Consider the following 16,530-nt stretch of genomic DNA (forward strand, 5'->3'; position numbering starts at 1 on the left):
CGGCTGGGCCCGTGAGCCATGGCCGCTGAGCCTGCACGTCCGGAGCCTGTGCTCCACAACGGGAGAGGCCACAACAGTGAGAGGCCCGCGTACCACAAAAAAAAAAGTCTACAAGTAACACATGCTGGAGAGGGTGTGCAGAAAAGGGAACCCTCCTACACTGTTCGTGGGAATGTAAGTTGTTGCAGCCACTGTGGAAAACAGTACAAAGGTTCCTCAGAAAACTAAAAGTAGAATTACCATATGACCCAGCAATCCCACTCACTCCTGGGCATATACCCAGGCAAAACTATAATTCAAAAAGATATATGCACCCCTATGTTCATAGCAGCACTATTCACAATAGCCGAGACATGGAAATAACCTAAATGTCCATTGACAGATGAATTGATAAAGGAGATGAGGTACATATATACAATGGAATACTACTCAGCCATAAAAAGAATGAAATAATACCATTTGCAGCAACATGGATGCAACTAGAGATTTAGTAAGTGAGGTAAGTCAGAAAGAGAAAGAAAAATACCATATGATATCACTTATACGTGGAATCTAAAATATGACACAATGAACCTATCTACGAAACAGAAACAGAATCACAGATGTAGAGAACAGACTGGTGGTTGCCAAGAGGGAGGGGGTTCAGGGAGGGATGGAGTGGGAGGCTGGGGTTAGCAGATGTAAGCTTTTATATATGGAATGGATAAACAACAGGTCCTACTGTATAGCACAGGGAACTATATTCAATATCCTATGATCAACCATAATGGAAAAGAATATGAAAAAAGAATGTATAAATATGTATAACTGAATCACTTTGCTGTATAGCAGAAATTAACACAACATTGTAAATAAACTATACTTCAATAAAAAAATAAAAAATAAAAAAAAGCTTGTGTGGGGCTTCCCTGGTGGCGCGGTGGTTGAGAGTCCACCTGCCGATGCAGGGGACACGGGTTCGTGCCCCGGTCCAGGAAGATGCCACATGCCGCGGAGTGGCTGGGCCCGTGAGCCATGGCCGCTGAGCCTGCGCGTCCAGAGCCTGTGCTCCGCAACGGGAGAGGCCACAACAGTGAGAGGCCCGCATACCGCAAAAAAAAAAAAAAGCTTGTGTGGAAACACAACACACCAAAACTTAAGAAATGCAGCAGGGGCTTCCCTGGTGGCGCAGTGGTTGAGAATCTGCCTGCTAATGCGGGGGACACGGGTTTGAGCCCTGGTCTGGGAGGATCCCACATGCCACGGAGCGGCTGGGCCTGTGAGCCACAACTACCGAGCCTGCGCATCTGGAGCCTGTGCTCCGCAACAAGAGAGGCCGCGATAGTGAGAGGCCGCGATAGTGAGAGGCCCGTGCACCGCAATGAAGAGTGGCCCCCACTTGCCGCAACTGGAGAAAGCCCTCGCACAGAAACGAAGACCCAACAGCAAAAATAAATAAATTAATTAATAAACTCCTACCCCCAACATCTTCTTTAAAAATAAAAGAAATGCAGCAAAAGCAGTTCTTGGAAGGAATATTATAGTGATAAGTGCCTACATTAAGAAATAAGACTTCAAATAAACAACCTAACTTTACACCTCAAGGAACTAGAAAAGGAACAAACTAAGCCCAAAGTTAGTAGAAGGAAGGAAATAACAAAGTTCGAGCAGAAAGAAATGAAACAGAGTCCAGAAAGACAATAGAAAGGATCATAGGAACTAAGAGCTGGTTTTTTTAAAAGATAAAAACAAAATTGACAAACCTTTAGCTAGACTAACTAAGAAAAAAAAAGAGAGAAGACTCAAATAAATAAAATCAGAAATGAAAGAGGAGGCACTACAACTGAAAATGCAGAAATACTGAGAATCATAAGAAACTACTATGAACAACTGTACACCAACAGATTAGATAACCTAGAAGAAACAGATATATTCCTAGAAACATACAACCTACCAACACTGAATCATGAAGAAACAGAAAATCTGAATAGCATAATTACTAGTACAGAGATTGAATCAGGACTAGAAAACCTCCCAACAAACAAAAGTCCAGGACTGGATGCCTTTACTGGTAAATTCTACCAAACATTTAAAGGAAAATTAATACCAACACTTCTCAAATTCTTCCCAAAAAATGAAGAGGAAGGAACATTTCCAAAATCATTTTACAAGGCTAGCACTACCCTGATATCAAAGCCAGATAAAGAACCTACAAGAAAAGAAAATTATAGGCAAATATTCCTGATGAACACAGATGTAAAGTACTCAAGAAAATACTAGAAAACTGAATTAAACAGTACATTTAAAAGGATCATACCATGATCACATGAGATTTAGCCCTGGAACACAAGATAGTTCAACATACACAAGTCAATCAATGTGATACACCATATTAACAAAATGAAGAGTAGAAATTGTATGATCATCTCAATAAATGCGTCTGAAGCATTCGACAAATTCAACATCCTTTTATGATAAAAACTCTCAACAAACTGGGTGTTAAAAAACATATTATCTAAAGCCATATATGACAAGCCCACAGCTAACATACTCAACAGTAAAAAGCTGAACAATCAAGAGCAAGACAAGGATGCCCACTCTTACCACTTTGATCCAACATAATACTCAAAGTCCTAGTCAGAGTGATTAGGCCAGAAAAAGAATTAAAGTCATCGAAAAAAGAAAACCTTTATTAGATAGATAGATAGGAATATATATACAGAGAGAGAGAGAAAGGGAGAGAAGAGAATATTTTCAGACCCAAAAATGAAAAAAAAAGAGAAAATCTTGCCATTTGCAACAACATGGATGAAACTAAAGGGCATTATATTAACTGAAATAAGCCAGACAAAGACAAATACTGCATGGTATCACTTTTTTTAAAAAATAAATTTATTTTATTTTATTTATTTTTGGCTGCATTGGGTCTTCGTTGCTGCACATGGGCTCTTCTCTAGTTGCAGTGCGCGGGCTTCTCATTGCGGTGGCTTCTCTTGTTGGGAGCACGGGCTCTAGGCGCGCGGGCTCCAGTAGTTGTGGCACGCGGGCTCAGTAGTTGTGGTACACGGGCTTAGTTGCTCTGTGGCATGTGGGATCTTCCCAGACCAGGGCTCGAACCGGTGTCCCCTGAATTGGCAGGCAGATTCTTAACCACTGCGCCAGCAGGTAAGCCCTGCATGGTATCATTTATACATGGAATCTAAAAAAAAATTTTTTAAGTCAAACTCATAGAAAGAGATTATAATGGTGGTTGTCAGGGGTGGGGGAAGCAGAGAAAGGCTAGTAAAAGGGTACAAACTTTCAATTATAAGATGAATAAGTTCTGAGGCTCTAATGTATAACATGATAACTATAGATGATCCCACATATTGTGTTGTATAATCAAACTTTGCTGAGAGAGTAAGACTTGAGTGTTCTCACCTATAAGTAAATAAATAAATATTATAAATATAATATTATAAATAAATATTATAAACAAATTGTTTAAATAGTATAAATAGTATAAATAAAAATTATTAATAAATAAATATAAAATAAATAAGTGAGGTGATAAATGGGTTCATTAACTCAATGGTGGAAACCCTTTCATAATGCATACCTGTATCATATCATCATGTACACTTCAAGTACATTACAATTTTATTTGTACGTTTACCTCAATAAGGCTGAGGGGAGCACAATAAATCTGTAGAGAAGTGACAAGATAAAGGAAAAGAGCTTTAGGCTTTTGGGGTGACAAACGGTGGGAAGGTAAATATACGAGGGCAAGTAATGGAAGATCTGGATTGTTTTAGTAAGGTTTGTTGTATAGATTCCTCTAGTGGCAGCTCTAGGCTAAGAAGACTCTATAGAGTTGTCTCCGGTGATTAAGAATCCTCCTTCCTTTTTGGTAAAGAAGCAGAAGGCAGAGTTTTTCTTGTGTATGCTTCTTCTTAATTGCCTTCAGCTCAAAATATCCCTATGCCAAAGCTGCATGTTTGCGGGTAGCATACTCCGAACCCCTTCACAGGTATACTTCGTACCAAATAGTGCCACTTTTCTCAAGTGTTTCATTTAAACCAGCCTCATTCTTTTGTTGTGGGAGGTTTCCCCTTTCAGGTAGTTGACAATGAGTAGTGACAGCATGACCAGCTTGGAAATTCCCTTTTTCACTTTTACAAGATGACCCATTAACAAACAAAATTAGGGCTTCCCTGGTGGTGCAGTGGTTGAGAATCTGCCTGCCGATGCAGGGGATACGGGTTCGAGCCCTGGTCTGGGAAGATCCCACATGCCTCGGAGCAACTAGGCCCGAGAGCCACAACTACCGAGCCCGCACGTCTGGAGCCTGTGCTCCGCAACAAGAGAGGCCACGACAGTGAGAGGCCCCCGCTTGCCACAACCAGAGAAAGCCCTAGCACAGAAACGAAGACCCAACACAGCCAAAAATAAATAAAATTATTTATTCTAAAAAAAAACTAGATCAGGATTAGCCAAAGGAGTGTCTCATAAATGGGGACGCAGTGTCACAAAATGGGACACTCACAGTCATGGGGCTCACCTTCGTCGGGCAGGGGTCGTAACGTGGCAGGATTGAGAATGTTGCAATCTGAGCAACATGGATGCAACTAGAGATTATCAAACTAAGTGCAGAAAGAGAAAGACAAATACCATATGATATCACTTATATGTGGAATCTAAAATACGACACAAATGAACTTATCTACAAAATAGACTCACAGACATAGAGAACAGACATGTGGTTGCCATGGGGTGGGGGGTGAGGAAGAGATGGACTGGGAGTTTGGGGTTAGTAGACGCAAACTATTATATCTAGAATGGATAAACAAGGTCCTACTGTACAGCACACGGAACTATATTCAATATCCTGTGATAAACCATAGTGGAAAAGAATATGAAAAAGAATGTATATATGTGTGTAAGTGAATCACTTTGCTGTGCAGCAGAAATTAACACAACACTGTAAATCAACCACACTTCAGCAAAATAAAATTTTAAATAAATAAATAAATAAAACATACATCACACACACAAAAACACTGCAATGTTTAACATGTAGATTAGGTGGTGAAAGAAAGCTCTCTGCTTGCAGAGAAATGCTGAGTTAATTCAGAGTTAAGAAGACTTCAGACAGCGTGTGGAGTTTGTAGATGTTATTTCCTAGGGTTAGATCTGCTGAGGTTCTTCTATCTTTGCCGCTGTGGCCATAGCCTTAATGCAGTTGGGATAGGCATAAGCAACTGAAGCCATCTGCCTGCTGTAATAGGCAACAGGCCTGTGTTTATCGCTCTGTTCTTGTGTGAGCATTCCCAGGGCTTGTTTATCTTTTTCATGTACAGATAAGGTGAAAGTTTTTGAATCATTAGGTAGCCCTAGGGCAGGTGGCTCTTGTGGTGCTATTTTTAGTCTTATGCAGGTCTGTTCAAGTTTATCTTCGGAGGAAAAGGGCTTGGGAACTGAAATTTTAGTAAGTTCATAAAGTAGGGACGCAAATAAGAGAAAAATTAGGAACCCAAAGTCTGCATAACCAGCTAGGCCTAGAAATCCACAAAGCTCTTTCTTAGTTGTAGGCCTAGGAAATTCTTCAATTAACTTAATTCTTTCTGGAGATACCTGGATGTCTTCAGCGCTTAGGTTCTGACCTACATCATGAACAGTGTCCAAAAATAATTGGAATTCTGTTTAGAGACTTTATGTCCTTTTTCAGCTAAGTGTTGCAGCAAATAAATGGACTCTTTTACGGGTGCCTCTTTGGTAGCTGAGTGCGGCAAGAAGTCACCCACATATCGTAAAAGGGTCAATTTCCCGGGGGGAACTGGAGGGTGCTTACACCTTGACGGAGTACTTGGGAGAAATAAAAAGGGGCCTCAGTGAACCTTTGGGGCATGACTGTCCAGGTATATTGTTGATTATTCCAAGTAAAGGTGAATAAATATTGACTGCAGGGTCTCCAGGGATGCTGACAAAGGCTGAACAGAAGTCTATAGCACTGAAGCATCTTAAACCTGGCAGAACTTGTGTCACAAGGGTTTGGAACAACTGGGAAACAGGGAATGACTGTCTTGTTACTAGCTCCTAAGTATTTGATAAATCACCATGCCCTCCCATCAGGTTTCCGGACTGGCGAGATCAGTGCGTTACAGGGTACAGGGAAGGACTAATTCCTGGGCAATTAGGTCTTTTATTATTGATGTGAGGCCTTGTATGGCTTCAGGCTTTAATGGATATTGAGGCCATTTACGAAGAGGTTTAGTCACATCTATCTGAATTTTTATAGGCTCTGCATTTTTTATTTGCCCGGTGTCAGTATTAGAAGTAGCCTACTGATTTTCAGGCACCTCCGTTACATTAGGGGATCTCTGTTGGAATTCTTCTTCTATATCAAAGACAGATTGTAAAAAACATCAGAGATCAGGTTCGGGTTGATCAGGAAATTCTAAGGTGAGCAAAGCATATTAGCTCTTTTAATTTAGAAAGGAGATCTCTGCCTAATATATTCACTGGGGCTGGGTCACATAGCAAAAAAGAATGCTTGTCACTAAAAGGTCCCAGAGCCATTTGTACTGGTTGAGATAGAAATTCTTCCTGAACTTTATTAGATACCCCCTCTATGGAAACCTTTTTTTCATTCTAAGAGATTTCTGAGAGTGGGATTTAAAGTAGAAAGTATAGCCCTGGTATCTACCAGAATTTGGTAAGATTTTCCATTAATTTTCATTTTAATTTCCTCTTGGCTATTTAAGGGTAGCAGTTTACCTGAGGGTCCCTCAGAGCTGCATCAGTCCTGGGAGTGGCCATATGGGGGGCCCTCCCTTGGGGGCATTTGAGTGGATATTTAGGAATTTGCATAGGATCTTTGAGGACAATCTTTTTTCCAGTGCCCCAGTTGATTGCAAAGGAAACGTCAATCCTTGGGCCATGTTTTGATGGTGGACCCCTAGGAAGGTGCAGTGTGGGGAAACCAGGTGTTATTTTAGGTCTCTGGCCTTGGAGCTATTGGAGCTGTAAGGCCATAGATTGAAGGACCTTTATGATGTTGGTCCAAAGTCCTTTCAAAGTGTTCAGCAGGAAAAGATGAGTTTTCACATAACGAAGGACAGAGTGGAGAAGTGGGAGGCATGTATCAGTCTTACAGTCTATTGTTTGGGGTACCTTGTACCTCTTGTGTCGTTTATTTTTCCTTAGCCTTCCATAGCAAGTTTTCTAACGAAGCTGTTTTGGAATCTTGAAGCCTTTGGGGAGCTCTGCAGACCAATTAAAGCAAGCATCCTGTTCTGTTTAATTCAGAAAACCATAGTTTCAAGCGCACATTTAAATGAAGGACCATGACTAACTGGAACATTCCCCAGACTGGCCATTGTAATCCTAGGTTGTTTTTAGTAAGATTTTGCCATTTTTGTAGATAGCTTCGGGGACCACAGTTTTTCAACATAAAATAAGCAGATGTGCCAGAAGGTGGCGTGCTTGACTCTTCAGAATTTAAGAATTCCCTAAACTAAGCCTTTGGGTTTTTTAAACTGAAAGGGATGCACTGCTGGGCTGGGGATGGTGCGTGTTTTGCAGTGCACCTTGTTGCACGGAAGTTTTCTTGAGGTTGGCGGGTTACCTACTGTCGATCTAACCTGTTCCGTGGTCAACTTGTCTCAACACTGGAGTCTTTGATTTAGCTGTCGATCACTCTAACGGCCTTTATATGCTTAACCTGCAGCCACCAATTTCTGCTGCTTTTTGGCCTCTGAGATCCCCGCTAGCAATAGCCTTTCTTTACATAAAACGAGACAAAGGTGCACTTGGACACACCAGCAGTGACCAAGAGATGCTACCGTGACCTGGCCAAGAGAAGGCCTGTGCATCCCAACAATTTCTGTGGAACCTTGGCCTGGGGAAAGGATTGAACCAACAGTGGAGACTCAACGAGTGCAGGCTGTGGCCTGGGGGCTCTATATGAACAGAATCAAGGGCTGGGGTTTCTCTATTTAAAACCTGGGAACTGTCTGAAAGGCTAAGGGCTTAGCTCAGTTGGCTCTGAGCAGAACCATCTACCAGCATAAGCTGACCTGCCCTGTAAGCCAAATAGATCGGGAGCTCGATGCAAAGAAAGTTCAGAACCAAGAGGGAACTTATTACCCCCAGCCCTTGGAAAGGGCAAGAAAGACAGTGAATTCAAAAAGGGGCTCATGGGTACATCACCTGTGTTTTTCATTGTCCCTGAAGCCATCAGAAGCCTCCTTCAGTCCCTCTGCTGCCACCAAACCTGTTAACAAAAACTCAACTGAGTAAGTCTTGAAGATCTAATTGGCTTTATTGAATGATTCATGAATCGGACAGCATCCCATCTAGCACGTGAAGAGGAACTTTGTTGAGCTGCAGAAAAGGAAAGGTTTTTAAAGGCAGAGAGGGAGCAGAAAAAAAAGGAAATTATTAGCAAAGATGCATTGTTTTAGGCAAGGCCACCCTCCTGAAGGGAACGGAAGGGTCTGTCCACAGGTTTCCCAGGACTGACCGGGAAATCCCAGGTTAGCTGGAATCACATTCCTGGGAAAGGCTGAAACTGCAATTAGCTTAGGCATCAAGTCTTGGTCTGCTGCCACGGGACCACAGGTGACTGCATTCAGGGCCTGTTGTTTCCTTTCTAACAAGGGGCAGAGGTCGTTTGGTCCACCTGACTGCAGGGATGCCTCCTGGTAGATGCATGATTGGGGACAGCGTGAACAAAAAGGGCAGCGGGCCGGGCAGACACCTGAAGGGTAGCAAGGTATTATTGTCATTGGAAGGAAGGAAATACACCATTTTTAACAATATTTATCACTGGATGACTGGATCATGGTGGTCTTTATTTTATGTATGTTATGTTTTACAAATTTTCTAAAACACAATGTGTATTTTTATTTTTTTTAATTTTTATTTATTTTTTGGCTGCACCACGTGGCTTGTGGGATCTTAATTCCCCGACCAGGGATTGAACCCATGCCCTTGACAGTGAAAACGTGGACTCCTAACCACTGGACCGCCAGGGAATTCCCACAATGCGTATTTTTAGGATCAGGAGAAAAGCGGGTATTGCTCTGTCTTTTAATATATAACATGTATTGAGTCCTGTCTCTGTTATGTGCCAGCTTGTTGGGTGTGGGAGATGCAAAGCTGAATGCGTAATGGACATTCTCTGTCTTCAGTGAGCCTGACTGCTTGGGCCGACCGCCCCTTTCTTGTGTTTATACTTACCTGCCAAGACCTCGCAAGATTCTAAATGGTTTCTGCCCCCAGTGTCATTAAGTTATGTAGCTCTGAACTCCAGTAACAACTGTAGTCCAAACTATGCGATTTAGCTGTGATTATATGTATTTGTTGGTTCTTAAATTGTTTCGAATGAATGTATCTCCTCTTCTGAATAAAGACTGTAAGTTTTTTTTTGAAGACAAAACAGCGTTCATATTTCTTTAATATCCCTCAAGTTGACTAGACTGGTATTCGTCATGAGCAATAAATATGAGTTTGCCGGTTAAAACTCACTTCGAGTCACCAAAGAACTAACTTTCCTACAACTGCCATTATTTGTCTCTCATGGATCTGTTTACCTAATATTTAAATGGCCAGTTCTTCCCCCACTTTTATGAAATTAGCCTTAATTCCCCCTTTCCCCAAGCACACTTCCTTCATCTTCACATTTTGACTAGCCAGCGCTCATGGTTTTACGAGCTTAAGTGTCTATTTCAGTTAAGAATCTGGATAGCCCACAAAATCATATGTTTCTTCTTTCCTATACATAGGGAATTCTATCCCTAAAATTGTGACATATGGTCTTTAAATGAGTTTTTGTGGCTTTTGCTATGGCTGGGGTTACATTCCGTTTTGAAAGCTTTTCCCGTGGTTCCATCTGAATACAATCTTTGAATCTCATGGGAGAGGTAACATTGATATAGTGTGAAGCCAGAAAGACTAAGATTTGGATCTCAGCTCAACCGATGGGGGGACCACTTCCACACCGATACCTTACCTCTCTGAGCCTCAGTTTCCTTGTATGGAAAATGGGAATCATAACACGTGCCTCTTGATGTGAAGATTAAACATGTGTGCCACACCTGTCACGAGGTGATCAGTAAACCTTCGCTAAACTGATGAAAGGGAAAGAAAGTAAAGTACGATCAGGAAAACACCCTCATAATTGTCCCTGTCCAAAGGGCAGTGAGAGTCCTTGGTAAAGGATGCAGAACCCCTTTTAGAGTCAAATTACTCGGGCAAAGGTCAGCCCCTCCTTCAGTTAAATGCTGGGGGCAGGGCTTAACAAGGAAGTGACTCCCTTTCTTAAGCCTCCTTCCAGCCTTAGTCCCAACCTGAAGAGGCTACACCCGGTGGAGTCTTACATCACAAGAACCTTCCAAAATGAGAAGCCAAGAAGACTTGGCCAAAGTTTCCTCTTAAGTTTCGTGGAGAGAGACTCAGGTATAGAAATATCCTTACTGCCACCTGACCCGTAGCAGGAGAAACTGCTGACAGCTTGGAGACCAGGTAATACTAGGAGACGCCAGTCTTCATGTTCAGCCTTCCCAGCAGGACACAGGGGACTTCAGTCCTGCTTTTGCTAATGAGGCAATCTAACTGGGGGTTAGTAAACCTAACGTTTACTGCATTTATTTAAAAGTTCTGATCATGTTAAGTCTCAGGAAGCCAAACTAAGAATCTAAAACTGAAAGCTAGCATCTGGTTTATTAGGGGTTTCCAGAAAAGGGAGAAGTATTTAGGTTTCCTTTTCATTTCTCCTTTGCTCCAGAAGGTTTGGGAGAGTTCAGTTCAGAATACATAACTGGCCGAATCACTGTTAACATTATGCAGGTCTGTCTCATTGAGTATGTAGCAAGGTATGTGATAGTGTGACAGAAGCCCATGGAAATGCCAGCTCCCTCCTCCAGAGCAGAAATGGGCTGAGGACAAGAGTCCCTGGCTTTGAGCCCTGAGTACCTGTGGGCACTTGGGCACAAGATCTAGTCCCGGCAGACCCCCTGAGACTTCCTTGAGTACAGGGCGCAGGTGAAATGGGGAATCTCCCCGCTAGGAGGCTCCCTCCTGAGTTCCCTGCCTGCTCTGTTCTATAATCACCAGAGCCTGAGTCTTTGTGTTTAATTAACAAGACCTGAGGCTCTCTCTGTTTAGCTTCTATTGTAGGAATTTAAGACATTTGACCTCATTCCTCATTTCACCCTTAGGATTAAAGACAGCAGGGGAGGAGGGATGGAGACACCGTAAGGTGAAGTTCTGGGAAGGAAGGGGAAGGGTGGACCGACTCTGTAGGGCGTAAGGGGGTAGAGGGTGCAGAAGGAGAGGCCCAAGGCAACCAGACAAAACTCAGCTCATAATCTGGCCTGGGAACATCCCTCTGGGATGAGTGTCCTCACCCACATCTTACACTCGGGCCTTGTCTGTGTGTCCAGAGTGATGGAAGTCAGCTCTCTGGCAGAGCCTGTTGCTAAGGGGTCCTCCACGCCCCTCACCCCCGGGACAGGCCGGAGCAGAGTTCCGTGCAGCTTCCTGGGGCCCTGGTGGCCACAGCCTCTGTGCATGCACGAGGGCTGTTTGCTCCGTGACCTGCCACAGGAAGGGAAGGAAAATCTAACCTCGACCAATGAATCCAGAACTAGAAAAACCCCTGAAGTGTGTCCTGTGATCTTGGAGGTCAGATGCTGCTCTGAGGCCAAGGAGCTCTGCTCTGCGCTGCTCCCAGGAGACTAGCCACCGAGGACTCGGAGGACTTTGGCCGTTTAGCGGGTGGCGGGGGGGGGTGGGGAACCCTTCGAGAGGGAAGCGAGGCCAACAAAAGACACTGTGTAACCTTGCTTTCGGGGAGTAGGTCTGTGAGAGTTTGCTGTAGATACGCAAGAGGGTATGTAAATACTGGATCCAAAGGGTAGGGCTGTGTGCACCGAGTCACTGAATTACAACGAGCCTCACGGGGCTTATTCTGCAGCTAATTTTCCACTCCAGGCTCTGAACCTACATTCTGGGGCCTCACCCAGGGCTTCATTTCCATCAACGTAAGCATAAAACTTACCTGTACGTTTCCATTAACCCAGAAGTTGGGCTGCTTCTACTTTGAACCCGAACAGCTGAGAGAAGAAGGGCTGCAGTGGTAATAAAGTAACTCACTGCTGCTTTAAAATAAGACTTCGTTATCAATTTAACAGCTCTCCCGTCATTCCCAGTGAGGATGAGTAGGAAAAATACCCTACGCTTGTCAAGTGCCTTGGAAGGGTCTGAGCTCATCCTTTGACGCAGCTGCAAGCGCTCGCGGGGCTAGTCAAGGCCCCCTCGGTCCCGGGGGCTGCCTGAGCACTGCCCTGCCCTCTGCTTCTCTCTCGCCCTTGGCCTTGCCTCCTGGTTGGGCCCTCAGCTCCTTTCTAGCCTGGGAGACGGCAAAAACCTCTTCTTTCACGAAGTGGAAGCGCTGTGCGCTCCATCTTGACCTCTGCTTTCCCCCCTTTTCGGATGTTGCTCCTGAACCAGCAATTAGCACACTCGTTTCTTAAAGAAGTCGGACCCTTCCTCTCTCTCCAAGAGCAGCGCCACACACACACACACACACCCCATACACACACAATTTTAAAGTCTTCATACTGCATTAGAAAAGTCTGGTTGGGTTGGCTTTAACTGACACGGTTTCTTCGGAGCATAGTCCTGTGGCTGGGAGAGGGCTCCCCCGCTACCAATGCAACGGCTCCTGGAGGACCCGCGGGTACCTCCTGCCTACGCGGCGCCCTGAGCTGCCCAACTCAAAAGGACGCTCGGAATTAAAACCCGCCCAAACGCCCTCCCGGCGCCTTCCGGCGCTGCTCTCGGCCTGGGCTCGGCCACTTCCGCGCCACGTTGGCAGCGCCCGAGTCCCGACCACGTGTCGCGCTCTTTCTCTCGCGTGACTCAGGTCGCTCAGGCTCCAACCCTGGGTCCACTTTCCTCGCTTCCAAGAACCTGAGGTCTCAGTTTTTCTAAGCAGCGCCTTTTATTCACCGAGTTGCCAGATATGCATAAAAATACAAGAGGCTCTGGCCCTGTTCGGTATGAATTTCAGATAAACAACAGATACTGTGTTTTAGTGTAAGCATGTCCCATACAATACTTGGGACACATTTATACTAAAAAGTTATTTGTTATTTACCTGACATTCAAATTGACTAGCTGTCCCATATTCTATCTGGCAGCTCTATATCATGTTTCTTTCATTCATCAAGTATTTCCTGAGAGCTTATCAGGTGTCAGGCATTATACAAGGTGCTGGGAAAGCCAGCCAAGTCCCAGGCTTCATATCTTACAAGTATGTATATTTTATGCACACACACCCATACACGCATACTCTTTCTCTCTCTCTCTCTCTCTCTCTCTCTCTCTCTATAAATATATATATAGTTTCCTATAGTCATATATATATTTGACATATATATATGTTTACTATAGTCATATATATATATGACTATAGGAATCTACAGGAAACAAGTGTGAATTTTGTGCTAAACCAAATATTTGCATGTCATTAGTTTTCTTAATTGCTGCTTTTGATGAATTTTCTTTTATAAACATATTAAACCTTACAAAAAAGGCAACCTATTAAAATAGTTGTTTTTTTTTTTTTTTTTTTTTTGGCTGTGCCACAGGATGGCATGTGGGATCTTAGTTCCCCAACCAGGGATCAACCCGCGCCCCCTGCAGTGGAGGCGCGGAGTATTAACCACTGGAATACCAGAGAAGTCCCCTATTTTAATGAATAAAGACTCTAATATTTGTTGAGCATTTAACATCTACCATGCACTACTTTAAGTGATTTACACGTGCTAATTTTTTTTTTGCCCACATACCTATGTGATGGGGGGGAAGGGTTGTTTTATGGGTTTAAAAAAAATTTTTTATTGAGGTATAGTTGATGTATAATATTACATAAGCTTCAGATGTATAACATGGTTATTCACAATTTTTAAAGGTTATACTCCAGTTATAGTTATTATAAAATACTGGCTATATTCCTTGTGCTGTACAATATATCCTTGTAGCTTATTTATTTTATACCTAATAGTTTGTACCTCTTAATCCCCTACCCCAATCTTGCCCCTTCCCGTTTTCCCCTCCCTACTGGTAGCCACTAGTTTCTTCTCTATATTTGTGAGTCTGTTCCTTTTTTGTTATATTCATTAGTTTGTTGCATTTTTAAGATTCCACATTTAAGTGGTATCATACACTATTTGTCTTTCTCTGTCTGACTTATTTCACTTAGCATAATATCCTCCATGCTGTTGCAAATGGCCAAATTTCATCCTTTTTTATGACTGAGTAGTATTCCATTGTGTGTGTGTGTGTGTGTGTGTGTGTGTGTGTGTGTGTGTGTGTATGTGGTATGTGTAGTACACATACATTTATGTAGTACACATACATTTATCCATTCATCTGTTGATGGACCCTTAGTTTGCTTCCATATCTTAGCGATTGTAAATAATGCTGCTATGAACATTGTGGTGCATGTATCTTTTTGAATTAGTGTTTTTGGTTTTTTCAGATATATACCCAGCAAGGCAATTGTTAGGTCATATGGTAGATCTATTTTTCGTTTTTTGAGAAACCTCCATACTGTTTTCCACAGTGGCTGCACCAATTTACATTCACACCAACAGTGTACGAGAGTTCCCTTTTCTTGACATCCTCGCCAACTTATGTTATTTGTAGACTTTTTGAAGATAGCCACTCTGACAGGTAAGAGGTCGTATCTCATTGTGGTTTTGATTTGCATTTCTCTGATGATAACGATGTTGAGCATCTTTTCCTGTGCCTGTTGGCCATCTGTATGTCTTCTTTGGAAAAATGTCTGTTCAGGTCTTCTGTCCACTTTTTAATTGGGTTGTTTGTTTTTTTGATATTGAGTTGAAATGAGCTGTTAATCCTGTATGGGTCTCTCTGCACTTCCTGGACTAGGATGTCTGTTTCCTTTCCCAGAGTAGGGAAGTTTTCAGCTATTATGCCTTCAAATACTTTCTCAGCCCCTTTCTCTCTCTCTTTTCCATCTGGGACCCCTATAATGAAAATATTTGTGTGCTTGATGCTATCCCAGAGGTCTCTTAAACTGTCCTCATTTCTCTTCATTCGTTTTTCTTTTCTTCTGCTCAGCATAGTCAGTGATTTCCACTGCTCTGTCTTCCAGCTCGCTGATCCTTTCCTCTGTATCGTCTAGTCTACTGTTGGTTCCTTCGAGTGTATTTTTCATTTCAATTATTGTATTCTTCATCTCTGTTTGGGTCTTTATATTTTCTAACTCTTTGTTAAAACCTTCTAACTTCTCACTCTCCATTCATTCTTCTCCCGAGTTCTGTAATCATCTTTATGATCACTACCCTGAGCTCTTTCTTGGGTAGATTGCCTATCTCCACGTCACTTGGTTCCTCTGGGACTTTATCATTCCTTTGTTTGGAAACTGTTCCTCTGTTGCCTCAGTTTGCCTAACTTGCTGTTTTTATTTCTCTGTATCGGGTAGGCTGGTTCCATTTCCTGATCTTGGAGAAGCGGCCTTGTGAAGGAGACAGCCTCCGCCTCCCATCAGTGCACTCCCTTTTCATCACCAGAGCTCTATGCTCCAGGGGTGCCCCCTGTGTGGGTTGCATGGGCCCTTTTGTTGTGTGGGCTGACTACTGTGGGTGGTCTTGTAGGCCTGGTTGGCCCCTGGTCCAGTTGGATGCCAGGCCCTGCCTTGTGCGGAGGCTGCCAGCTGCGGGGTGGCAGGCCCAGGTCACAAGGTGGCTGACTGCAGAACCCCGGGGTGGAGAGGGGGCAGGGCTAAGGCTGAATTACTGGAGGATGGAGTCAGGGTCCAGGAGACTCTGGGGCTATTGCCTTCCCACTGGTGGGTGAAACAATGTCCTGGGGCTAGTGCCGGCCTACTGGTAGGCAGAGTCAAGTCCTGGGGTCTGGTCGTAGGGCCCAGGGGTCCTAGACCTGGTGGATGGGCCCAGTTCCTGACACAGTTGGCTGCAGGGTCCGGGGTGTCCCAAAGCTTGCATTGGCCTGTTAGTGGGTAGGGCCAGGGCCCAGCTAGTTCCAGGGCTGGTGCTGGCCTGCTAGTGGGTGGGCTGTGTCCACAGGCTGCAGGGCTGTGGTTGTGTTGTGGCTGGTGTCTGCCCACTGGCGGGTGAGGCTGGTCCTGAGGTTAGAGCAGGCTCGCTGGAGGGTAGGGTCAGGGCCCAGGGGGTTGTGGGGTCTCTGGCTGGAGAGCCCTGGGGGTCCTGGGTCTAGTGCCTGCGCACTGGCGTATGGGGCGGGGTCCTGGGCCCTCTGGTGGGCAGGGCTGTGTCCAGCGGCAGCTGTGGACTCAGGGGGTCTTAAGGCAGCCTGTCTGCTGATGGATGGCGCTGCATGCACGCCCACTTAGCTGCTCGGCCTGAGGTGTCCCAGCCCTGGCGCCTGCAGGGTGCTGGGCAGCTGCGAGGTTAATAAGCTAGAGGGAGGATTCCAGGATGGGGCGGGCCAGGACCAGCATCCAGATGGTAGAAGGAACACCCGAGAACAGCTGCCACGAGTGTCCATGTCCCC

This window comes from Physeter macrocephalus, chromosome 6 (genome assembly GCF_002837175.3).
Source record: "Physeter macrocephalus isolate SW-GA chromosome 6, ASM283717v5, whole genome shotgun sequence".
Taxonomy (NCBI): domain Eukaryota; kingdom Metazoa; phylum Chordata; class Mammalia; order Artiodactyla; family Physeteridae; genus Physeter; species Physeter macrocephalus.